This window comes from Magnolia sinica, chromosome 1 (assembly GCF_029962835.1).
Source record: "Magnolia sinica isolate HGM2019 chromosome 1, MsV1, whole genome shotgun sequence".
NCBI lineage: Eukaryota > Viridiplantae > Streptophyta > Magnoliopsida > Magnoliales > Magnoliaceae > Magnolia > Magnolia sinica.
The window spans coordinates 66082870-66110270 of NC_080573.1; positions in this window are offsets into that span (position 1 = coordinate 66082870).

Below are 27401 nucleotides of genomic sequence, written 5' to 3' on the forward strand. Positions count from 1 at the left end.
ATAGCTGAGCAGGGGAAGGAGCGTACTGCGGAGCTTTTGGAGTTTTATTATAGTCACTGTATTTTTCCCTTTATGCGCTTTGTACTGTAAAACTTTTTATTCTTAGTGAATTTTGTGATGATGTTCATGTGGTTATTATTTGTGGGTTATGAGCTTAGTTATGTTGATTATGAAATAGACTTATGCTAAAGAAATCCTCCTTATAGGATCCCAGGATTGGAACATGGTGTATGGGTGGCAGGAGCCGTGAATGAGGTACTACAGAGGCTGTCGGTGCCAAATTCAGCAATCGAGAATTTTGTGAGCCCGGTTTCCGAGTTTAGGGTGTGACAGAAATGATACCAATGCTAATAATATAAATAATATGAAATGTTATAGTATGGGGGAAAGAATGTAGGAGAGTATGTATGGAATGAATGACATGGATGCTATGTGTATGAAATGTATGAAATGATGCATGAATGCATGGATGTTATGTGTATGAAATGTTATATGTCTATTTCACAGGGGGGGTGTCAGTTGAGCATCATTTGTTGGTGAGTTGAAGATTATAAGAAGATTACAAGACTTCAGATTACATGACTTCAAAAGATGTGTGTGATTGCATATTTGTAATGTTAAGTGTTTTGTCACAAAATTGACAAAGGGGGAGATTGTAAGTGCTAAGATGTTGAGCACTCATAAGTTGTCAAATTTCATAGAGACAAAACCACTTCAAATTAAATCTTCAAAGATCAATTTATGTTCAAGAGAAGATCAACCTCAAGATCAGTTTTTGTTTAACAAAAGATCAAGCTCAATATTTGTTAATGTTCAAGAAAAGATCGAGCTCAAATTTAAGATGAAGTCCAAGACAAATCTCAAGCCAATTTAAATATATATTTGATATATTTTAAGTGGTATAAAACCCTAAAAACACCTTAGGACTAGGTGCCCAACTTCAGGCTCGAAGTGAATAATAACTTTTGTTATAAATTCGGCTAGTCCGAGCTTGAAATTTGGCCAACCCAAGAAAGTTCAGGTAAAATTCTAGAAACTTCAACTTTTAGAATTCAGGGGAATTTGGCCCAGTCAAAGGTCAAATTCGGCTAGCCGAATTGTGCTGTTTGGCCAGCCAAAGTTGAACTTTAGCCAGCCTTTGGATAATCCTTATCCCGCACAATCTGAAATCTGTTGAACTGAATCCGCCGAACTTAGGCTAGTCAAAGCCTACCTTAAGCTAGCTGAAGTTATAACTTCTTTGCTTATAAATTGAGTTCTTCTCTCATTCTGAATTACACAAGTTATTATTAGAATTCTTCTACAAGAGAGAATAAGCTCAAGTTATTAATAAGCTATTGGACGATATTTATAATTTATTTAAACAGTTTTTTTAATTTCCTTTAGTATCAGATCTTTCAAGTTTAAATCTAAGAAAGTAAACTATACTCCTATTTGAGATCTAAGAGAATTGAATTAAGTAGCTTTTGGGTTTAAGAAAATTAAAATCAATAGAACCCTAGACCCTTTCTATCTGACTGAACACAGAAACATCTACATTCAAGAAAGATGTTGTAATGACCCGAAAAATTTTGTGCCAAGACCCGAGTACTACCTCTATTTTCCTTAGAAGTTATTTGTGGGTTACTTAGCGCTAAACTCGATTGCTTGTGAAATTAGCATCAATCACTTTCAATTTGATCTGCATGACTCAAAACCTGTAGAATCATTAGTGTTATGTTACTCTGAAATCTGAGATTCATCGCTAAATCCAGTTGCTCTTGGGAATTTTTAGAAGGTTTGGATCAGACTTGGACCGCGCGTCGAAAGTCCGATAGCGATGATCTTAGTCTGTTGTGGTCACTATGTTGGGCTTGACCATCACCTCAAAAATCAAGTCCAGATGATGTTCTGGGTCAATTTGATTGAGTCCGAAGTGAAGAGTGTGAGAACGGTGAGAAATTAAATATGCTTTTATGAAATCTGAGTCGTGTCGCTTGCGTGACGATTTTAAGCAATCTAACCATTGGATTTTGACCCAATTTCACCCTTAGATCAGGGAAGATGGTCCAGGCAGGTCATAGTGCTTGTGGACCTGATCGAGTTTCGGTGACCGTTGAATTGAGCGTGGTCCGCCACGGCTAATCTGAAGATCCGATCGATACGAAAACTTAGTCTGACCTAGATCCATGGTGAGTGAGCTTAAGTCCGACCTCTCGTGGATAAAGGCCCACCGGAAGTGTTCCATTGGATCAAGAGAGGCCTGTTTTGGTTATAACCAAAGTATACCTTGGCTCTGGGGCTATTTTCATCAATGTTAGGCCTATATATAGACCTTAAAACCCTAACTCTCTTTTCCATACGAATTTCCTAACCATAGCTAAGAAAGAGAGAGGAAAAGAGAGAGAAAGTGAGAGAGAAGTTGGTGAATCATCTTAGATTCTTTCCTATTACTCTTCATCCTTAAACCATCACTTTTGAATCGTTATTCCGGCGATTCTAAGCTCATCCTTGGGTAAGTTAACCTAACCCTAATCTGTTTTAGAGCTTAGAATATTTTATGTGTGTTGTAGCTCATTTCTATTCTTGTCTTAGGTTATCTTGTCGCCGTTGACGAAGACATATCGTCTGAATCAGTTCGGTGCTCTATTTCTGGTTTAAGGTGAGGACTTTAATCGTATGGGTTATGGTTTTCAAGGCTATCAATGCCAGCTAATGGTTTACTCTTGTTATGGATTAGATTTCACATGCTAAATGCTATGTTTATTTTACGTTCCTGACATGCGTGTGTTATATTGAGATTTGTGTATTCTATGTATATGTAGGAAGTATCGTATACGTAAAAAATATGAACATGTGTTTGCCATGATTATTTATCGTGTATTCAAGATGTATGTGTGTCAACTCCTTGGCAAGAGGAATTGTCCAAATGTGTGTATTCCAACATACATCATGTATGTTGACCTATGTATTCTAAGTGTTTGTAGAAATGTCTGAATGATCTAAAGTGCAATATACTATCCTAATTGTGGGCGTTGAGAAGTGATTCTCAACTCTCTTCTTGATGTGTATGATTTCCTACATGCAAGTCACATTCTTTGTTGTTTAACTTCCAGTATTACTTATGTGTAAATCCATGTTAAGTTGATATTCTTCAATTGCTCATGTACTACATGATTTGAATTGCTGTTCCATTATCATTCTAAATTGTCGATATGAATATCTGTTGTAGTGGAATGTGGTTGGGACTATGAATAGTCCAGGAAATCGGTAATCGGCCTTGAGTTCGTGGCTAAGGTTGCTTTCGCCACGTAGGACGTGATTTGACGAACCCGAGTCGTATTAGAGTTGTCGGCAGTGGTTTGGCCACGTGGAGTGTTTGCGCACTCTATGTCGTTCAACCCAACGTGTGCTCATGTTAGTCAAGTTTGTCAAGTAACCCGATTGTCCGATGTATGTTCACCATGTATGGACGCTATTACATGAATCTACAGTACCAAACTTACCGATGAAATCCTATTAACCATTGTACCTTGATCTGCTAAGACTCATGAGCCAGACATGGTGGTATGGGACACCGTGGTCGAGCTGTCGGCCTACGCTGGGGTGACGAGCCTCTCCGTAGTGACCAGTGAGTAACCAAACTCGTGAGCCGATTATGGTGGTATAGGACACTATATTCTTGCTGTCGGCCTACATTGATTGGTGACGAGCCCTTTGTAGTGACCTCGAGCATACCTAGATACCGCATTGAGGTGACGAGCCTTATCATAGTAACGAAGGTATGATAGGCGTGCATTGATTGGTGACGAGCCCTTTGCAGCGATCTAAAACCATATGATCGTATGAGATTGTCTAGGACTGACGAACCTAGAATGGATTACTGTTTGGAAATTGATATGAGGAAGGTAACTTAGCTTCCCAATCCTACTGTATGAAAAGGACTAATAACAACTTGGTAATCATGTTCATGCACCACATTGCATGTGCCTGGAAGAAGTGGAGCACTTGAGGTGATGTCATGCGTAACGTAAGATAAAGACGCTGAGGGTGTATGCGCGAGGGCACGCATCATTTTACATACATCTTTGCACTAATAAGAGTACTTAAGACATGTTTGATTGTTCTGCTTTATCATTACTACTTGATTGAATTGATAACATGTTAACCTTTACTTTATTGTTCCACTGAGTTGATCACTCACTCCCACGTTCTGGGGTGGTGTTTGAACACCTACCAGACTCTGTCTTAGTTACAGATATTGATGCAACCCCTAAGGCAGAGCAGGAGTTCGAGGATGATGAGGCTGCATTTTCTTTTATGCAGTTTTCAGACGGGTTCTAGTGAGCCATGTCCTAATGTGCGCCGGAATTCTGGGTTTCTTTTGGAATAGATAATGTCTTTCAATGCTTGTATTTTGATAGTAACACTTGTAAGTATGACCTAGTATGTATATGTATTTAAGGGATTTGCACATGTACACATATATTTCTTTAAGTCTTCCGCTTGCATTCTTCACTTATCCCTGAATTATGTTTACAGTTTGGCTTAATCTATTCCATGTTTTATGCACTCATACAGACAACATACATCTATCATTCAATATGTTGCATAAGTGATGTTTTGAAACTCGGGAGTTGAGTTATGCTCGACCCCTGAATTTTAGGGCGTTACAAGTTGGTATCAGAGCATGAATTAGATTAAACCAGACCTGGGTTATGGTCACATACCACACGCTATCGCCACCTTAGTGTATTTGGGTGCGGGTTTATCGTAGAATTTGTGTTTGTGTCCCGTTGCTTCTATCGATGAAGGGTTACTGAAAACGATCACCGAGATTGAGTCTGTCCGCACTCCTGATCACACATAGCAACCAAAAATCTCTTCTAGATCGTCCCTTAATGAGTCTAGATGGTTTATCTTCCCATCTCAACCCTTCAATTGTCACTAAACCTCTATTTGTATCAGATTTTAACCCGAATGGCCCGATAGGCGTCGAATCGGACAAAGGGGCCGATCGGGGCATTTCCAGGGGGGCCCAGGGGGACCCACATCATTTTCCACATAGGGGACCAGGAGGACCTCACCCAAATGGTGAGCCATCGCTAGACGGTCCAGAGACCGGCGATGTCCTCGCCGGTTCGGCGAGCCCTCGCCGATCAGCGGGCCAGGCCAGGCGGGCCGGCTCGGGCTGACAACTTTGTGGCCTAGTGTGGCCCACCCCTCTACGGTTTGCTGATTAAAACCCTTCTTAAACCCTATTTCCTTCACAAACCACCCTCCCAAGCTCTCCTTTTCTTCAAGTTCCTCTCAAAACTCCACCAAAATCCCTCCTCAATCTTCTTCTTCTTCCATTTTCGTGCACACCCAACCAAGCCATCTCAAAACCTCACCCCCATTGTTGATTTCACTCTCTTTTCTTCTCATTTGAGCTCATAAATCCTTCTATGGGAACTCAAGTGTGTGGAAGCTTCACCATTCTTCCTATTTCTCTCTTTCTCTCATTTTCCATGGCCCTCTTTGAGTTTATCACGGCCATATTTTCCATCTCCACCCGTCTTTCTTTGATGGGGAAGAAGAGAGCGCCCATAGATGAAGCCGGGCCTAACCGCCCAACTCATGCACGGAGGCCGAGAGGTGCCGCCGTGAGCACGACCGCCGCCCGTGAGTTTCAGACCAAGCGGGACCTTGATCCTCAAGCTCTCATTGGAAGAACCTTGTTGGTGGAGTTATCTCATGGAGTCTATGAAAGCCGTAGGGTCATTTTTGAGGCTTATGTTGATCCGTGGCTATTTGGCGAGTTTCTGTTGTTGGAGCACCTGGAAGGGGCCAGTTGGTGTCCCTTGTTTGAGGGTGAGTGTCGCGCCAATGCAAGCATTGTTCGAGCTTTTTTATGCCAACATTCGTGATCCATCGCTGGAGCCTCTGCAGTTCAAGATTCCTTGTGGTAGTGGTCGGGAGGCCACGGTCAACGTCGCTTTGATATCCCGACTCCTGAATGTGCCACTTGGTGAGGTGCATGCTAGTGAGAAGAATTTGAACAGTATGCGCAAGAGGGATCGTTGCACCCAGCTCTTGTGTGGTCGTCTAGTTGAATGGCAGCCTAATAGAAGTCTTCTAGCTACCAACATGATGGACGACTTCCACTTGCTTCACCACATGTGTACATTCAATGTATATCCAAGGTGGAGCAACCGCAGTTAGTGTACACGCCTGATGGTAGATTTTCTATATCAGGTGGGCAAGGAACGAAGTTATGTGTGCCAATGTACATCTTGCGCCAGATTATCCTTATCGCTCATTCAACTAGGAGGACTGAATCGCTCCCATTTGGCCAACTCATTTGTAAGCTTGCACATGAGTTTGGCTATCGGCTTGGGGCAGAAAAGCCAGTACCTGTTCGTCACATTAATCTGACGACCCTTAAGCAGATGAAAATTTGTCCTCGTCGACAGGCCTCAGAGAGTGAGGATGAGTCAGAGAGTGATGAGGATGAGAGTTATACCGAGGGTGGAGCTGAGATTGAAGAAGAAACAGAGCAGTACGAGGAAGAGGTAGAGGCACAGGATTTGAGTGAGAGTTTTCCTCCTGTGGCGCCAGAGCAGAGCGCAGATCAGACTACCAGGGATGCCCGTATCGCTCGGCTTGAGGAAGGGCAGGCTGTTCTACGCCAGGATATCATGGATCTTCGAGGCCTTGTGAAGCATAAGTTCAAGAAGGTGACTCGAACTCTAAAGTCTATCCTATGTTGCTTGCAGGATAAGGGTGCCCCACCTCCATCTCCTAATTCTGATGAGTAGCTGCAGTTGTAGTCATCCTTTGCTTTGTTTTGTTGTTTACTTTTATGTGTTGCCGTTGTTGGTATTTGTAGTTGGAAGTTGTTTGTTGTTGGTTGAAGTTTTAGATGTTTTGGTTCTCATGCTTTCCCTGTCGTGATTCATGTAATGCTGCAGTACTTGTATTGCGACAAATTTTGTTAAATGAAATGCATGTTGTTTATTGTTGAAGTTGTGTTGTGATTGCTGTGTGGGTGGATTATGTGGATGTTGAATCTTACAGGTTGCATCCTTTATTTAATGTAGCGTATGACTCCTAAGGGTTCAAAGACTTTGGCCCATCTCTCCTTGGTTGAGTCGCTTGTCGGGGTTCCTCCCCTGAGCGATAGCCAGACGGATCTACAGTCGGGCCCGTCTCATGCTGGTGTTGGGCCGACACCTGTGATTCCACCTATGGCTCCTCCTGTCACGCCTTCAGTTCCTGAACTGAACCGTGCATCTTCGTCTGCTCTGCCTTCTGATAGGTTTGAGCAGATGATGTTGTTGATGCAGCTGCAACAGATTCAGCACCAGTAGCACTAGCAGCAGAAGTAGCAGCAGCAGCAGTTTCTGTCTTCCATGGCTGGCATCTTTGCTCAGTCAGTGGGGGCGACTCCACCTGCTTCACCTATGCCCCCATCTAGGAGCGCTAGTGTGAGCGGCACATTTGAGCGATTCCAGCGCTTACGACCTCCCACATTTACGGGTTCTCATAGACTTGAGGAGGCCGAGTATTGGATTGATCGCATCTCCAAGATGTTGAGACCGCTGCACTGTTTTGAGGTTGAGCAGGTCGAGCTTGCCTCCTTCATGTTTGAGAAGGAGGCCAGTTTATGGTGGGACAGTGTTCTTTGCACTGTTGAGGAAGGATATAAGTGGTCGTGGCAGGCGTTTGAGGCACGCTTCCACGAGAAGTATTTCCCGGTTAGGTACCGACATGAGAAGGAGAGTGAGTTCCTTCGCCTTTGCCAGGGAGGGATGTCGGTGACGGAATATGAGAATCAGTTCACTGAGCTAGGTTGTTATGCTCCCTTGATTCTGAGCGATCAGCCGATAAGGATACGGCATTTTTCTGAGGGATTGAGGCCTGAGATCCGATTGAAGATGTACTGAGCTAGCATATCTTCCTATGAGGAGTTGGTGAGCATGTCCTTGCGAGTAGAGTAGGACGAGGATAGGTCGTCCCGTATGCGAGCACCTATGGTTCCCAGACCTGCACCTTTTCTCGACAAGAGGCTTCGGGCAGATTCTCCTCTAAGGCGTTCAGCGCCGCCCGCTCAGTAGGTGCGAGTTGAATTTCGCTGTTCGTACTGTGGGAAGATGGGGCATTTGGATCGTTCTTGCTTTTCGCATATGCGGGATCGTGTATTTACTCCACCGTAGAGGATCAGCCGTCGATGCTTCAGGTTATTTCACCACCACCTCTTCGTTCAGCGCTAGCTCATCCATCCTTCAGACCTTCTGTACCTAGCTTCAGGCCACCTCAGCGGCCCATGGTTCCTTCACCGAATCGTCAGCAGTAGGCTCGAGTTCATGCGCTCTCAGCTGAAGCGCCTATGTCTGACTTGGTGCCGAGATCCTTCAAGGTTACAGCGCACATTGAAGGTATTCCCATTTCTATGTTGGTGGATACAGGGTCCACTACCTCTCTTATATCATATGCGGCAGTTAGGCATCTGAGTTTGAGCACCGTTTCTATGTAAAGAGTGACGCTCACTACCGCTATGGGAATCTCCTCTGCTATGAACAAGCGTTGTTTAGATTGTTTGATTGATCTAGGAAGTGGATTGATTCGTGTTGAATTTTTTGTCGCACCTCTTTTTCATTACGATGTTATCATGGGTATGGATTGGCTCACGAGGATGCGAGCAGAGAGTGATTGTGAAACAAGGTCGGTGACAATTCATGGACCTGAGGGTGAGACAGTTACTTTCCCAGTTCAGGTTAGTTACCCTTTTCGTCTTGGTTATTATACTTCTCTGTTGGAGAGTATGGATGAATCAGTGTTTGAAAGCACACCTGTAGTTCGGGAGTTTGAAGATGTGTTTAAGTCGATTCCAGAATTACCTCCTCAGCGCGAGATTGATTTTACCATCGATCTCATGCCTGGTGCGATACCCATTTCTTTGCCCACCTATCGTATGCCTCCGAGTGAAATGGAGGAATTGAGGAAGCAGATAGATGTTTTGTTGAATTTGGGCTTTATTCGGCCTAGTGTGTCTCCTCGGGGAGCACCTGTCTTGTTTGTGAAGAAGAAAGATGGTTCCTTACGATTATGTATTGATTATCGCAGGTTGAATCAGGTCACTATGAAGAATAAGTACCCTTTGCCTAGGATTGATGATCTGTTTGATCAGTTGAAGGGGGCACGGTACTTTTTGAAGGTTGGTCTGCAGTCAGGGTATCACCAGTTGCCCGTCAAGAATGAGGACGTGTAGAAGACCGCTTTCAGGACTAGCTTCGGTCACTATGAGTTCCTTGTGATGTCGTTCGGTCTTACGAATGCACCGGCCGTGTTCATGGATCTGATGAACAGGGTGTTTCAGCCATTCTTGTTCCGATTCGTCATTGTCTTTATCGATGACATCTTGATATATTCCGGGAAGAGCATGAGGAGCACTTAAGAGCGGTCTTGGATACTCTTAGGAAGAATGAGCTTTTTGCACAGCTCAAGAAATGCAATTTCTGGAAAGAGAAAGTCAAGTTCTTGGGACATGTGGTGTCCAAGGATGGGATAGTTGTCGATCTTGCTAAGGTAGATGCAGTTTAGGATTGGAAGCAGCCTGGTTCAGTTACTGAGGTAAGAAGCTTTCTGGGTCTAGCAGGCTATTATCGACACTTCATTCGAGACTTCTCGAAGATAGCCAGACCGTTGTTTCAGTTGACACAGAAAGATTTGAAGTTTGCTTGGAATGAGAGGGTGGAGATAGCTTTTCAGGAGCTGAAGGACAAGTTGACGTCCGTCCCTGTGCTAATATTGCCAGAGCAAGGGGTTAAGTATACAATAGATACTGATGCCTCTCACGATAGCATGGGTTGTGTCTTTATACAGAAGGACAGAGTGATTGCTTATGCTTCGAGACAGTTGAGGAAACACGAAGAGAATTACCCTACACACGACTTGGAGTTGGTAGCTGTCATTTTCTCATTAAAGCTCTGGAGACATTACCTCTATGGAGAGGAGTTCGAGCTCTTTTGCGACCACAAGAACCTTAAATATATTTTCACACAGCGTGATTTGAATATGAGGCAACGCCGATGGATGGAAACATTGAAAGACTTTAAGTTCGATGTTTCTTACCATCCGGGCAAGGCGAACCTTGTGGCAGATGCTTTGAGTCGCAAGAAGGCTATAGAGTTTGCAGCTCCGCTAATGATAGCAGAGTGGGACATGTTGGAGTTTGTGAGAGACTTTGAGCAGAAACTTACAGTGGAAGAGCCGTATGAGGTTATCGTACACATTTGTGTACAGCCCCTCATTAATAAGAAGATCGTTGCAGCTCAGGCAGATGATGAGCTTTTGGCAAAGATGAGAAAGTGGGTTGGTATAGATGAGAACTCCGAGTGGACTGTTGGTTCTGATGGGGGCCTACGATTTTGTGGCTAGTTATGTGTCCCAGACATTCCTAACTTGAGACAGGAGGTTCTCGAGTTAGCCCATAGTTCTAAGCTTGCGATGCATCCAAGCAGCACGAAGATGTATCAAGATATGAGAAGATCTTATTGGTGGGACAATATGAAGGTTCATATTGCTGAATTTGTATCTCGTTATCTCACGTGCCAGCAGGTCAAGGCAGAGCATTGCCGACCTCCTAGGTTGCTTCAGCCCATGCTCATAGTAAAATGGAAGTGGGACTTCATCTCTATGGATTTTATTTTTGGGTTACCGAGAACGAGGAAGGTACATGACTCTATTTGGGTGATCGTCAACCGATTGACGAAGTCGGCTCATTTCTTACCGATCAGAGTCACAAACTCTGCAGACGAGTTGTCTAGGTTGTATATCAAAGAGATTGTACGTCTGCATGAAGTTCCCTTGGAGATTGTGTCTGATAGAGATAAATGTTTTACATCTATCTTCTGGACTTGTATCCAGGAAACGATGGTTGTGAAATTGAAGTTCAACACCGCGTTTCATCCGCAGACAGATGGGCAGACGAAACTGTGAATCAGATTCTGGAAGACATGTTGCGAGCTTGTGTTTTGGATTTCAAGGACAGTTGGGATGATTGTCTCCAGTATGCAGAGTTCGCATATAATAATAGCTTCCAGGCGAGTATTGGCATGACTCCCTATGAGGCTTTGTATGGTCGCCCGTGCAGAGCACCGCATTGCTGGGCAGAAGTTGGCGAGCGTCGTTTGATTGGCCTGGAGTTGGTGCAGGCGACTTTAGAGAAAGTTGACATTATTCGACGTCGACTTCTGATAGCCCAGAGTAGGCAGAAGAGTTACGCTGATACGAGGCGACGTCCGCTTGAGTTTAAGGTTGGAGACCATGTATTTCTTAAGGTCTCTCCTATGAAGGGAGTTCTGCGGTTCAGTAAGAAGGGAAAGCTCACGCCGAGATTTATTGGTCCATTTCAAATTCTGGATCGAGTGGGAGCGGTAGCATACCGCCTTGCTTTGCCCACACCTCTTGCGGGCGTGTATAACGTATTTCATGTTTCTATGCTGAAGAAGTACGTTCCTGATCCTTCGCATATTATTAGTTGGGAGCAGGTGCAGTTGAGCGAGGATGACACATATGTACTGCGACCGACGTATATTCTAGACAGAAAGGAGCAGGTATTGCGTAGCAAGGTCATCCCTCTTGTGAAAGTTCTATGGACGCATCATAGTGAGGAAGAGGCTACTTAGGAGTCTGAAGCTGAGGTTAGAAAGAGCTACCCTCAGATCCTTGAGGAATATGAGAAGGTACGAATTTTGAGGACGAAATTTTCTTTAAGGGGGGTAGATTGTAATGACCCAGAAAATTTTGTGCCAAGACCCGAGTACTACCTCTATTTTCCTTAGAAGTTATTTGTGGGTTACTTAGTGCTAAACTCGATTGCTTGTGAAATTAGCATCAATCACTTTCAATTTGATCTGCATGACTCAAAACCTGTAGAATCATTAGCGCTATGTTACTCTGAAATCTGGGATTCATCACTGAATCCAGTTGCTCTTGGGAATTTTTAGAAGGTTTGGATCGGACCTGGACCGCGCGTCGAAAGTCCGATAGCGATGATCTTAATCTGTTGTGGTCACTATGTTGGGCTTGATCATCACCTCAAAAATCAAGTCCAAATGATGTTCTAGGTCAATTTAATTGAGTCTGGAGTGAAGAGTGTGAGAACAGTGAGAAATTAAATATGCTTTTATGAAATCTAAGTCGTGTCACTTGCGCAACGATTTTAAGCAATCTGACCGTTGGATTCTGACCCAATTTCACCCTCGGATCAGGGAAGATGGCCCAGGCAGGTCATAGTGCATGTAGACCTGATCGAGTTTCGGTGACCGTTGAATTGAGTGTGGTCCGCCACGGCTGATCCGAAGATCCGATCGGTACGAAAACTCAGTTTGACCTAGATCCATGGTGAGTGAGCTTAAGTCCGACCTCTTGTGGAAAAAGGCCCACCGAAAGTGTTCCGTTGGATCGAGAGAGGCCTGTTTTGGTTATAACCTAAGTATACCTTGGCCCTGGGGCTATTTTCATCAATGTTAGGCCTATATATAGACCTTAAAACCCTAACTCTCTTTTCCATACGAATTTCCTAACCCTAGCTAAGAAAGAGAGAGGAAAAGAGAGAGAGTGAGAGAGAAGTTGGTGAATCATCTTAGATTCTTTCCTGTTACTCTTCATCCTTAAACCATCACTTTTGAATCGTTATTCCGGCGATTCTAAGTTCATCCTTGGGTAAGTTAACCTAACCCTAATCTGTTTTAGAGCTTAGAATAGTTTATGTGTGTTGTAGCTCATTTCTATTCTTGTCTTAGGTTATCTTGTCACCGTTGACGAAGACATATCGTCTGAATTAGTTCGGTGCTCTATTTCTGGTTTAAGGTGCAGACTTTAATCGTATGGGTTATGGTTTTCAAGGCTTTCAATGCCAGCTAATGGTTTACTCTTGTTATGGATGAGATTTCACATGCTAAATGCTATGTTTATTTTGCGTTCCTGATATGCATGTGTTATATTGAGTTTGTGTATTCTATGTATATGTAGGAAGTACCGTATACGTATAAAATATGAACATGTGTTTGCCATGATTATTTGTCATGTATTTATGCAAGATGTATGTGTGTCAACTCCTTGGCAAGAGGAATTGTCCAAATGTGTGTATTCCAACATACATCATGTATGTTGACCTATGTATTCTAAGTGTTTGTAGAAATGTCTGAATGATCTAAAGTGCAATATACTATCCTAATTATGGGCGTTGAGAAGCGATTCTCAACTCTCTTCTTGATGTGTATGATTTCCTACATGCAAGTCACATTCTTTGTTGTTTAACTTCTAATATTACTTATGTGTAAATCCATGTTAAGTTGATATTCTTCAAATGCTCATGTACTACATGATTTGAATTGTTGTTCCATTATTATTCTAAATTGTCGATATGAATATCTATTGTAGTGGAATGTGTTTGGGACTATGAATAGTCCAGGAAATCGGTAATCGGCCTTGAGTTCATGGCTGAGGTTGCTTTCACCACGTAGGACGTGATTTGACGAACCCGAGTCGTATTAGAGTTGTCGGCAGTGGTTTGGCCACGCGGAGTGTTTACGGACTCTATGTCGTTCAACCCAACGTGCGCTTGTGCTAGTCGAGTTTGTCAAGTAACCCGATTGTCCGATGTATGTTCACCATGTATGGACGCTATTGCTTGAATCTAAGGTACCAAACTTACCGATGAAATCCTATTAACCATTGTACCTTGATCCGCTAAGACTCATGAGCCGGACATGGTGGTATGGGACACCGTGGTCGAGCTGTCGGCCTACGCTGGGGTGACGAGCCTCCCCGTAGTGACCAGTGAGCAACCAAACTCGTGAGCCGATTATGGTGGTATGGGACACTATATTCATGTTGTCGGCCTACATTGATTGGTGACGAGCCCTTTGTAGTGACCTCGAGTATACCTAGATACCGCATTGAGGTGATGAGTCTTATTGTAGTAACGAAGGTATGATAGGCGTGTATTGATTGGTGACGAGCTCTTTGCAATGACCTAAAACCATATGATCGTATGAGATTGTTTAGGACTGACGAGCCTAGAATGGATCACTGTTTGGAAATTGATATGAGGAAGGTACCTTAGCTTCCCAATCCTGCTGTATGAAAAGGACTAATAACAACTTGGTAATCATGTTCATGCACCGCATTGCATGTGCCTGGAAGAGGTGGAGCACTTGAGGTGATGTCATGCATAACGTAAGATGAAGACACTGAGGGTGTACGTGCGAGGGCACGCATCATTCTACATACATCCTTGCACTAATAAGAGTACTTAGGACATGTTTGATTGTTCTGCTTTATCATTACTGCTTGATTGAATTGATAACATGTTAACCTTTACTTTATTGTTCCACTGAGTTGATCACTCACTCCCACGTTCTGAGGCGGTGTTTAAACACCCACCAGACTCTGTCTTAGTTGCAGATATTGATGCGACCCCTGAGGCAGAGTAGGAGTTCGAGGATGATGAGGCTGCATTTTCTTTTATGCAGCTTTCAGGCGGGTTCTAATGAACCATGTCCCAATGTGCGTGGGAATTCTGGGTTTCTTTTGGAATAGATAATGTCTTTCAATGCTTGTATTTTGATAGTAACACTTGTAAGTATGACCTGGTATGTATATGTATTTCAGGGATTTGCACATGTACACATATATTTCTTTAAGTCTTCTACTTGCGTTCTTCACTTATCCCTGAATTATATTTGCAGTTTGGCTTAATCTATTCCATGTTTTATGCACTCATACAGATAACATACATCCATCATTCAATATGTTGCATAAGTTATGTTTTGAAACTCGAGAGCTGAGTTATGCTCGACCCCCGAATTTCAGGGCGTTACAAATGTCCTTCTGCTACATCTTATACGGTGAAGATAAGTATACCTTCTATAAACCTTTTTAGGTTTTTCTCAGATCTCTAGTGAAAATCTTAGTTAAGTTTTTTGTAAGTGCTTATACTTAAAGCATATTATAGTTTGTCAAATTTCATAGTTTTGTTAAGAATCACAAGCCTGACTGAAGACAAATTATCAACTCGATCAAGCATCTGGAAAGAAGTCTCAACATCTCAAGGTAAGATCATTCATGGTTCAAAGTTCATAACACTTCGTATGAGTCAACCTTCAGGTAATATAAACCTAGTTTGACCATAGGTTAGGTGTATTTTACACATGCATAATTATAATCATATTTCATGTTAAATACACTAAAGTTAGCCCAGCCCGACGACTGGTTCAACTAACCTAACTGACATCGGCCAACCCTACAATATTCGGTCAAAAAGATTGATTTGAAAAGATCTTTTTGCGGTAGGTTCAGCTAGCCCAAACTGAGGTTCTGTCAGCACAACGTGGGTTTGGTCAAGTTTCCACCAATGGAACAAAGATTGGATTTTAGGCTAATTGGGCTACCTGAACCACTTACTCGGCCACCTGAACTTGGCGTTCGGCCAGCCAAACTTGGGTTTAGGCCAGCTTAATTTTTAAAAGATATTATCCCGTGAAATCCGAGTTCTATTGGAATTCGGGCAGCCGAATTGACCCTCAGGCTAGCCGAACTGCACGGATCCTTGGATAAAATATAGGCTCTTTTTTGCTATTTAAAACGTGAAAATTTATAGATTCATATTGTATTGCAAAGAGAGAAAGTTCAAGCCTCCTTAAGCTATTTGTGTTATAATTCTTATTCTTGTTTTAACTAATTCTATTCTCCTTCTCAAGTTAGATTAATCTGTTTTAATAGAGTAATCCATACTCTACTTTGAGAAAAGGGAGAAATGAATTTGCGGCAATAGAGCATCATTCATTTTATTGAAAATACATTAGATCCCTTTATTTATTTTGGGTTGAACTTATATAAAGGCTTCATCTACATCCCAAGAAGAAGATCACTGCATTCAAGCTACAACTATGACTTCGACTCACCAATCGAAGATAAGTACTGTCTATTCAATTATTTCAATTTGGGTTTTTCTAAGATAATCGGGAAATCTCAGTGGGTTTCTTTGTGGTGACCCTGTGAAAATCACAAAGTGGGTTTTGTTGAGACATAAAAATGTATATAAAATGATAAGAAAGATCAAGGTGATATAAGAAGAAGAAGAAGAAGAATAAGGGGAAACATTATTAAACAAACCTGTGCAAAGAATGTTTGTTGCGCGGGCCCGTGCAACATTAATATTAGTTGCACGGATCGCGGAGTGTAAGATTGATCTGGATGGACCAGGCGGCTAAGATATTATGAGAAGTGGGGTTCATAGCACAAAGATTGAGGGTTCACACGTGTGAAGGCCAATAAATACCCCACTCCCCCTCTTATTTAGAAAACAACAAAGACGACGAAGAAGATCAGAGCTCCAGAGAAGACGAAGATTCTGATGTTATTTTGAAGAGAAGGAAGAGAGAAGAAATGAAATTCTTCCATTGCATTGCACCGCGTAGCAACATGTTGTTGCACGTGGATCATTATTAAAGAGCCTAAACTACGACAGAATCATCGGAGCAGACAAGCTTTTCTTCAATTCAAAGCTATGTTAATGTTATGAATGAAAGTAGAAGATAGAAGACGTTCGCATCCATACGATATTCCTCGTGCTAAGATGAAAAAATCATAAGCCGAAATGCTACCAGATCTGTCGGCTTTGATTTTCAAACTTGTTTTGTATTTGCATTACATATGTTCTATCTTAGAATCAAGGAAAACAGAAGGATGTAAATGAATTCAGAATAAATAAACTTAATGATTATTCCGTATATTCTTTCTTTTTTATAATTGAATAAGATAACCCCCAAATTAAATACATTCATTTCTTGTCGAAACAAAATGACAACTTTGCTGGGGAATCTTCATATGATCATCTTATTCAATAATAGCTTGGAAAATATATAGAGAATTTCATCATTGTTTGGAGTCACACAGATGCCAAAGTGACGACTCTCAACAGGAACTTCCTCCCCTTCATCTCTAAGATAAAGTATTTTATTATTCAGACAATAATTGATATTTCATATTGTCAACTACAGAATACATGACAGACTCCAAACTACAACTAATGACAACCATTACAAGTGAAACGATCTTTTACTTCACGATGATTGGGTTCGTAATAGAATATGCTATGAATCAATCTTCAAATCATGAAGGCCAATTTGCAGTAACCAAAAACGACAAGTCTCAAGTCATGGCTGGAGTTATAACTGTCTCACCATTGGCGCGAGATACCAATAATGACTGGATAGTCATGTCACCTCGAAGAACAAGAGTTCGAAACACCGTGACTGTTAGGACGAGTCCATCACCACAAAAAATCAGAAGACCGATAACACAGAATGCAGCAAAAAAGAACCCTGAACTTGCTCCTCCGATGTTATACCCAGGAAAATCCATTCCTTCTTTGACATCACAGGATTTTCCAGCTCTTCCCATGGCAAACACTCAATGGACAAGAAAGGAGAAAGACAAATCACCAATGAAAAGTCCATTAGTCCCCATATCATTGCAAAATACACCTCTGTTGGTCGTATCGAAATCAGCTGAATTCTGTGGAAGTACAGAAGAGTTAAATAAGACTCCTTTCTCAATAAGCCTTATCGTACCGATGAACTCCTACGCCACTCCAATGACTACTTTATCAGGAAAGGGAGGAGCCACCGTATGCATGGCAAGGACAAGTCAAGGTCCACCGCCAACTACTAAAGACCGCCTGACTGAAATGGCCCTAGCACAAAGGACAATGATAGAAGAATGCAGAAATCTCTGTAAAGCTTTAGCTACCCTCGCACATAACGTAGCTCAAATTGTAGCCCTTTCAATGATGGCTGCCACAAATGAATGCGAATAGCAACCTGAGGTCTCACAGCTACCAAGAGCGAGTTCACATGGATTTGCTCCTGCAATAAGGGATATAACTTAAGAAGAAGTATGGCAAGTGGTTACAGAAGCCGTCAGAATCGAAAGAGAGCACGAGAATGTCAGGAGATTCCGTTATAGAACTCCATACCCAGGGGAAGTAGAAGATATACCATTTTCAGTTAACTTCAAGCACCCTGACTTCCAAAATTTTAATGGGGATGGATCCCCAAATGAACACCTCATGCATTTCATTACAACTATGGGTAACTTCTCCACTATCTCACAATATTGTTCATGACTATTTGGTTCCTCTTTGACAGGGAAGGCGTTTCGATGGTACTCTAGCTTAGCACCAAAGTCAATACAAAATTGGGAACAAATGCAAGATGCATTTATGTCAAATTTCTTCTCATCAGATCGTGATGTCAGCATTACGGAATTAGCTTCTGTACGACAAAGAGAAGGCAAACCCGTAGAAAATTTCATAGACAGATGGAAGACGTTGGAAGCCTCATGTAGATAGTTGCCCAAGGAAAAAGAACAAGTGAAAATGTGCTTAAATTCTATGGAGACTGGAATCGCATTTGGTCTCACCAGTGCCGATATAAGAACCTTCCATGACTTGGATATGAAAGCCCACGCATTGGAATTAATGACTAAGAAAATGCTGGCATTTCATTACAAAATAAGCAGAAAAGGACACAGAAGACTGTTGGAAACTGCTGTAAAACCAGAAAAGAAAAATGATATTCCCCGTGACAGAAAAAGAAGAGAAAGAAGAGAAGAATCAAGTCGTTACAAAGGCAGAGCCAGCGAAAAAAAAAAAAACCAAAATCCCTTGAAGAATTCACGTTCGACAAGGAAGACGTTGGTCCTATGATGAAACAACTGCTAAGTGCAGGAATAATAGAATTACCCCCATCCAAATGGCCCGAAGAAGCAGAAAACTGTTTTACACTAAAATACATAATTCAGAAAATGATCAACAGAGGTGAAATTATAATAGGCAAAGAAAAAGAAAGAAGCAGAAAGGCGTTGATAAACACGATCTCTGGTCGGGAGATTATATATGAGAAGAAGGGAAGATTGAAAAAGAAAGAAGTTGCAGTATTGGTAGAAATAGTTGTTTGGAACAAGTGAGCAAAGACGCAGTAATTACATTACGCTCAAGAAAAAGAGTGACAAGCCCTCTCCAAAAAAACTGGAGCAATGCTAGAAAAAGTTTCCGGGATACACATCGATAATGATAGAAAAGAAGAAAAGAACGAAGCCGAAAAAGTAACTTAAGGACCCGGAAGAAGTCGAGAATGATAGACCTAGTAATGCCCCACATGAGGAAGAACTAGAAAAAGTGAGTAAGCCGATTACGTCATTCCCCTAGCAGTTGATTGCACCAAAACCTCTAACTAACTCTTAGGATATTCTAGAGGTGCTAAAGCAAGTTGAGGTCAACATCCCTCTACTGGATGTTGTTAAACAAATCCCTTCATATGCCAATTTTCTGAAAGATCTATGCACTACTAAAAGATAGCAAAACATTTAAAAGAAAATTTTTCTAACAGAAAAGTTGAGTGCCATCCTCAAGCAAGATGTGCCCCAAAAATATAAGGATCTCGGTAGCCCAACCATCACTTGTGTAATTAGGAACCACCGGATTGAACATGCACTTCTTGACTTGGGGGCAAGTGTAAATCTGATCTCTTACTCGGTTTATGAACAATTGGGCCTAGGTGAATTAAAACCCACCCGGACCACATTACAACTGGCTGATAGATCAGTTCATGTATCGAGAGGGGTGATTGAGTATGTGTTGGTCCAAGTTGATAATTTCTACTATCCAGTAGATTTTTTTGTCCTGGATACTCAACCTACAATGGATGCGAGCACTTAAATTCCTGATATTCTTGGTCGCCCATTCCTTATTACATCAAATGTCATCATTAATTGTAAGAATGGAATTATGAATTTATCTTTCAGAAATATGACATTTGAGCTCAACATTTTTTTTCCAATATGAACAAAGAGCCAGAGGATGATGACGATACCGACGACATTAACATGATCGATTCTTTCATGGAAGATATAACACTTCTAACTACATACTCTAACACCCTAGAGACGTGCTTGGCCAACTGCCCTGATTTAGATGATGATATGATTAGGGAGATGGATGCCTTGCTTGATGTAACTCCGATACTTGAAGTTAACCGATGGAGGCCACTGTTTGAGAAATTACCTCAAACCAATGTAGTGCATCTATCGTCTAACCTTAAAGCACCGAAGCTTGACCCAAAACCCTTGCCCGCTGATATTAAATATGTCTACTTAGGTCAAGATGAGACATATCCAGTGGTGCTTTCTTCCCACCTTAAGAAAGAACAAGAGAGTGTACTTATTTCAACTCTCATTAAGTATAGAGGATCCCTTGGATGGTCGATTGCGGACCTCAAGGGAATTGACCTTTTGATTTGTACTCAACTGTAACGCCCTGAAATTCGGGGGTCGAGCATAACTCAGCTCCCGAGTTCCAAAACATCACTTATGCAACATATTTAATGATGGATGTATGTTGACTGTATTAGTGCACAAAACATGGGATAGATTAAGCCAAAACACAGATATGATTCAAGGACAAGTGAATAAAGCAAGCGGAAGACTTATAGCAAAATATGTGTACAAGTGTAAATCCCTGAATTACATATACAAGCCAGATCGTTTGAAAGTGTTATTTAACAAAATTCGAGTATAAATTACATCATTTCAGTTACAAAAATATAATCCCAGAGATCCCGTGCAATAGACCGAGGCTCACTAGAACCCGTCTGAAAACTGCATATAGGAGAAGGCAGCCTCGTCGTCATCCAGCTCCCGCTCTGCCTCAGACGTCGCATCCACATCTGCAACATCAGGGCCTAAGACAGAGTCTGGTGGGTGTGTAACAGTGCCCCAGAAACGTGGGAGTGAGTGATCAACTCAGTGGAACAATAAGGCACTGGTTAACATGTTATCAGTTCAATCAAACAGTAATGATAAAGCAGAACAATTAAATAAATCCTAAGTACTCTTGTTAATGCAGGTATGAATGCAATATGATGCGTGCCCTCACGCGTACACCCTCAGCGTCTTCATCTTACGTTACGCATGACATCACCTCAAAGTGCGCCACATCTACAAAGCACATGCAAATGCGGTGCATGGATATGATTACCAAGTTGTTATTAGGCCGTTTCACACAACAGGATTGGGAAGCTAAGATACCTTCCTCATGTCACCATCCAAACAGTGATCCATGCTAGGGTCGTCAATCCTAGTCATCTCATATGATCATATGTTTGAGGTCGTAGCAAAGGGCTCGTCACCAATCAATGCACGCCTTTCATCCATTTACTACCAATCAATGTAGGCCGACAGCATGAATATAGTGTCCCATACCACCATAATCGGCTCACAAGTTTAGTTGCTCATTGGTCACTACGGGGAGGCTCGTCACCCCAGCGTAGGCCGACAGCTCGACCACGGTGTCCCATACCACCATGTCTGGCTCATTAGTCTTAGCGGATCAGGTACCATGGTTATTAGGATGTCATTGGTAAGTTCGGTACCCTAGATTCAAGCAATAGCGTCCATACATGGTTAACATACATCAGACAATCGGGTTATTTGACAAACTCGACTAGCACGAGCGCACGTTGAATTGAACGACATAGAGTGCGCAAACACTCCGCGTGGCCAAACCTCTTCCGACAACTCTAATACGACTCGGGTTCGTCTAATACGTCCGACATGGCGAAAGCAATCTCAACCACGCATATAGGGTCAATTACCGATTTTCTGGACTAAGGCATAGTCCCAAACACCTTACACTACTACAGATACTCATATGGATTGTAAGACAGTAATGAAACAACAACTCAAATCATGGTACACTAGCACTTGAAGAATATCAACTTAACATAAATGTAAGCATAGGTAATGCTTGAATTTAAATAACTTGGAATGTAACTGCATAAAGGAAATCATGTGCATCAATGGGAGTATTGAGAATCACTTCTCAACGCCCACAATTAGTGTAATCAGTTACACTTAGATCATTCATGCATTTCTACAAACACTTAGCATACAAGGAACAACATACATGACGTATGTTGGAATACATGCACTTAGACAATTCCTTTTACCAAGGAGTCGTCATACATGCATCTAGCATACATACATAACAAATAATCATGGCAAACACAAGTGCGTATTTTATATGTATACGGTACTTTATAAATACACATAGAATACACAAATCTCAATATAGCACATGCATATCAGGAAAGCAATGTAAACATAACATTTGGCATGTGAAATCTCATCCATAACAAGAATAAATCACTAACTGGGATTGAAAGCCTTGAAAACCATAACCTATACACTTAAAGTCCTCACCTTAAGCAAAGAAAGAACCGCCGAGCTGATTTAGATGAGTTGTCTTCGTCAACGGCGCTAGAATACCCTAAAATAAGGATAGAAATGAGATTCAACAACACCAAGTCTAGTCTAAGCTCTAACACAGGTTAGGGTTAGGTTAACTTACCCCAAAAGAACTCAGAACCATCAGAAGAACGATTCAAAGTGAAGGTTCAAAGATAAAGAAGAACGAGGAGGAATCCAAGGTGATTCACCAACTTATCTCTCTCACTTTCTCTCTCTTTTCCACTCTCTTTCCAAGCTAGGGTTAGAGAAAATCGTATGGAAAAGAGAGCTAGGGTTTAAGGACTATAGATAGGCCTATTTTTGATGAAAGTAACCCCAGGGTCAAGGTATACTTAGGTTATAACCAAAGTAAGCCTTTCTCGATCCAACGAAGCACTTCTGGTGGGCCTATAACCACGAAAGGTCGGACTTAAGCTCCTTGACCATGGATCTAGGTCAAGCTGAGTTTTCATACCGACCGGCTCTTCAGATCAGCCGTGGTGGACCACACTCAATTCAACGGTCACGGAATCTCGATCAGGTCCACAAGCACTAGGATATGCTTGGGCCAACTATCCTGATCAGAGGGTGAAATTGGGTCAATATCCAACGGTCAGAATGCTTAAAATCATCGCGCAAGCAATACGACTCAGATTTCAATAAAAGCTTAATAAATTCCAACCGTTCTCACACTCTTCACTCCGAGCTCAAGCAAATCGACCCAGAACATCAGATCGACTTGATTTTCGAGGGGATGACCAAGCCCAACTCGGTGACCGCAACAGCCTAAGATCATCGCCATCGGACTTTCGATGCGCGGTCCAAGTCTGATCCAGATCTTCCAAAAATTTCCCAGAACAACTGGATTTAGCGATGGATCCCAGATTTCAGAGTAACGTAGCGCTCACTAATCTACACGTTTAGAGCCATGCAGATACAATTTAAAGTGATTGATGCGGATTTCACAAGCAATCGAGTAAAGCGCTAATTACCCCAAAACAACTACTTAAGGAAAGATTAGTACAGAAAATTCCAAGGTCGTTACATCAACACATTCATCTTAAGGATAATATGAAAACTTCCTAACAACCACAACGTCATTTAAATCTAAACATGAAGGAAATGGTTAAGGTTAATGTACTTAAGTTGTTCGATGTGGATATTATATACCTTATATTAGACAGTCAATGGGTGAGTCCAACTCAAGTAGTTCCCAAGAAGTCTAGAATCACCATCGTAGCCAATGCTGACAATGAACTTGTGCCAACTAGAGTTACCATTGGTTGTAGAATGTGCATTGACTAAAGAAAATTGAATGTCGTCACTATAAAGGACCACTTTCCTTTACCCTTTATTGAACAAATATTGTAAAGGCTAGCAGGTCACTCTTACTACTGTTTCCTTGACGGGTATTCGGGCTATAATCAGATAGAGATAGCCCTTGAAGATCAGGAGAAGACAACGTTCACATGTCCTTTTGACACCTTTACGTACCAAAGGATGTCATTTAGACTGTGTAATGCCCCTGCCACTTTTCAGTGATGCATGTTGAGTATATTTTCTAACATGGTGGGGCAAAATTTAGAGGTCTTCATGAACGACTTCTCTGTTTTTGGTCCATCCTTCTACGAGTGTTTAGAAAATCCTAAAAATGTACTGAAGCGATGTGAGGAAAAGAATTTGGTTTTGAATTGGGAGAAATGCCATTTTACGGTTCCCAAGGGAATAGTGCTTGTACACATAATTTCGTCCAAGGGAATTGAGGTAGACAAGGTGAAAATTGATCTTATTTCTAACCTACCTCCACCTAAGAGTATATGTGATGTGCGATCCTTCTTATAACATGCCAGATTTTATAGACGATTCATAAAAGACTTTAGTCATCTCTCTCATCTTTTATGCAATATACTTCAAAAGGATACACCATACGAGTGGACTAAGCAATGCCAAGAAGCTTTCATTAAGCTCAAGGCTATGTTGACAACCCTACCCATCATGCAACCACCTGATTGGAGCATCCCTTTTGAGATTATGTGCGATGCGTTTGAATATGCTATTGGGGCAATGTTAGGCTAGAGAAAAGAGAAGAAGCCCTATGTAATTCACTATGCGGGTAGAACTCTAAATTTTTCCCAAGTGAACTACTTTATTACGGAGAAGGAGCTCTTAGCTGTAGTGTTTGTTTTAGACAAATTTAGGTCTTAATTGATTGGATCCAAGATCATCATTTACACTAATCATACGACACAAAGTACCTTCTTTCTAAGAATGATGCTAAGCCCCGATTGATAAGATGGATCCCTCTACTCCAAGAGTTCGACATAGAAATACGAGATAAAAGGGAGTAAAGAACGTAATGGCTGACCATCTCTCTAAGCTTGATCTTTCTAATTCTCTTGAGTCAACGCCGATAAATGACATGTTTCCTGATGAACAATTGTTTAAACTCACCCAATTACCTTGGTTTCTGACATTGCAAATTATCTTACCACAAGTTTCACGCCAATATATTAGACTATGCAAGATAAAAAGAAATTCTTCACCGAGGTATATAAGTTTTTCTAGGATGATCCTTGTCTATTTAAATAATGCCCAAACCAAATTCTATGTGGATGTGTGCCAGACAATGCACATCAGAGTGTCATCTCCTTTTATCACTCTCAGACCTGTGGTGGTCACTTCTCTGCTAAAAAGACCACGACCAAAATTCCACATTGCAGCTTTTACTGGCCCACTATGTTTAGAGATACTCATGAGTTTTGCAAAACTTGTGAGCGTTTTCAAAAATTAGGAAGATTGTCCCATCGAAATATGATGTCACTAAACTCAATTCTTATCATTGAAGCATTTGATTGTTGGGGCGTTGATTTCATGGGGCCATTTCCCCAAACCTTTGGAAATATTTACATATTGTTGGTAATAGACTATGTCACTAAGTGGGTTGAAGCGATCCCGTGCCGGAACAATGATCATTGAACGGTCATTAGATTTTTAAAAGAAAATATCATTTCATAGTTTGGAATGCCTCGAGCCATCATTAGTGATGGAGGGTTACACTTGCAATAGGCCATTTACGAATGTAATGAAGAAATATGGCACCTCTCATAAAGTGAGAACTCCATACCACTTGCAAACAAGCGGGCAAGCTGAGATTTCTAACAAGGAAATGAAAAAAAATTCTGAAAAAAATGGTCAACCCTGACTATAAGGACTAGTCAATCCGCTTGATCGATGTTTTATGGGCATATCGTAGGGATTTTAAGACCCCCATTGGAATATCTTCCTTTATAATCATCTATGGGAAAGCTTGCCACTTGCCTGTAGAATTAGAGCACAGAGCCTACCAAGCTATCAAAAATCTGAATTTTAACTTGGACAATGTTGGCTCGCTGCACAAACATCAATTAAATGAACTCAAAGAAATCTGGAACGAAGCATACAAGAACTAAAGAATTTACAAGGACGGGATGAAGGTGTTTCATGACCGGAACATCTTACAAAAATCATTCACACCTGATAAAAGAGTCCTTCTATACAATTCCTGGTTACATCTTTTTTCCAGGTAAACTTCGATCTCATTGGACTAGTACTTTTACTGTTACTAACGTTTATACTCATGGGGCCGTCGAGATAAAGAATCCAATCAATGACAATGTTTTCAAAGTAAATGGACATCGTCTAAAGCCATTTGTTGAGAAGTTTGATTCGGAGGATATGTCCATGCCTTTGATTGATCCTGTATATTAGGATTGACCTCCTAGTCTGATGGAGGTGTAGTAAGGTTTATTGTTTTCATAGAATTTATTATTAGGATAGTTTGTTTTTCAGTAAGTTTAGTCTTCATGCTAACCCATCTACATGTTGAGAACTTTAAAAAAGCTTCAATTCTCCTTCTTCAGGTACTACCTTTCCATCACTTCTCATTTATTTTCATTGTCTCATGTGCATTCATGCCTATATCTTTTACATTGAGGACAATGTAGATTTTAGGTTTGGGGTGTGGATTAGGTAAACTAATCAGTGTTTTCTTAGTCTTTGAGTAAAAATTTTTGAATTTTTTTAATTTTTTAAGTAAAAGAACTATTTTGAAAGCAAAAGTTTGAGTAATTAAGAATGCTTTGAGTATGATGATAAGATAGAGATTGAACTTTGAATTGTTGGAGTTTGATCAACTGAGTAAACTATCACTTAAGTTCTCTCATCTAATTGATTAAGAGGAAGTTTGAATATCATGTTGACCTAAATCACAAGAAACATTCAATTTATTTTCTGTGAATTGTGCTAGAATTTTTTATTATTAGTATGTGAATCATTGATAGACGTTCTGTCATGCCCCAAACTCGGAAACTGGGCTCACAAAATTTTCGATCACTGAATCCAGCGCCAACAACCTCCGTAGTACCCCATTCTCGGCTCCAAGTGCCCATATGCTAGATTTTCGATCCTAGGATCCTACAAAGAGGATTTTCAGTGTAATTTTTTTAAGGAGCATAACCACAAGTGTACCCAAATCATAAGAGCAACATCATCATCATATATCCACTAATATAAATAATTGATTACAATGCTGAAAGAAAATACATGTATATAATAAAATCTCCACATAGTTCAGCCACACGCTCCTGCCTCATCACTACTGCTTCTTAGTGTCACCTACACGCATCTATTATACATAAGCTTATAGAAAGCTTAGAGGGTGGTGTAAGTGTGTGCACAACATAGATGCCAAGTATACAATACAAGTCCACAATTCATACAATATCAGAAATATTGGCAAGTCCATGAGTCATATGATAACGGAGTAAGCATAAATACTGACAAGCCCATGAGTCATACAATATCAGAGTAAGCAAAATCACTGACAAGCCCATGAGTTATACAGTATCAGAGTAAGTAGGAATACTGACAAGCCCATGAGTCATACAATATCAGAGTAAGTAGAAATACTAACAAATCCATGAGTCATACAATATCAGAGCATACAATATAGATCAGTTATGCAATGCGGGGTCATGGTAAACCAAACACCATGTGCTGGGGATGTAATCCAATATGCAGTGCGAAAGAAATGACTAAGCTAG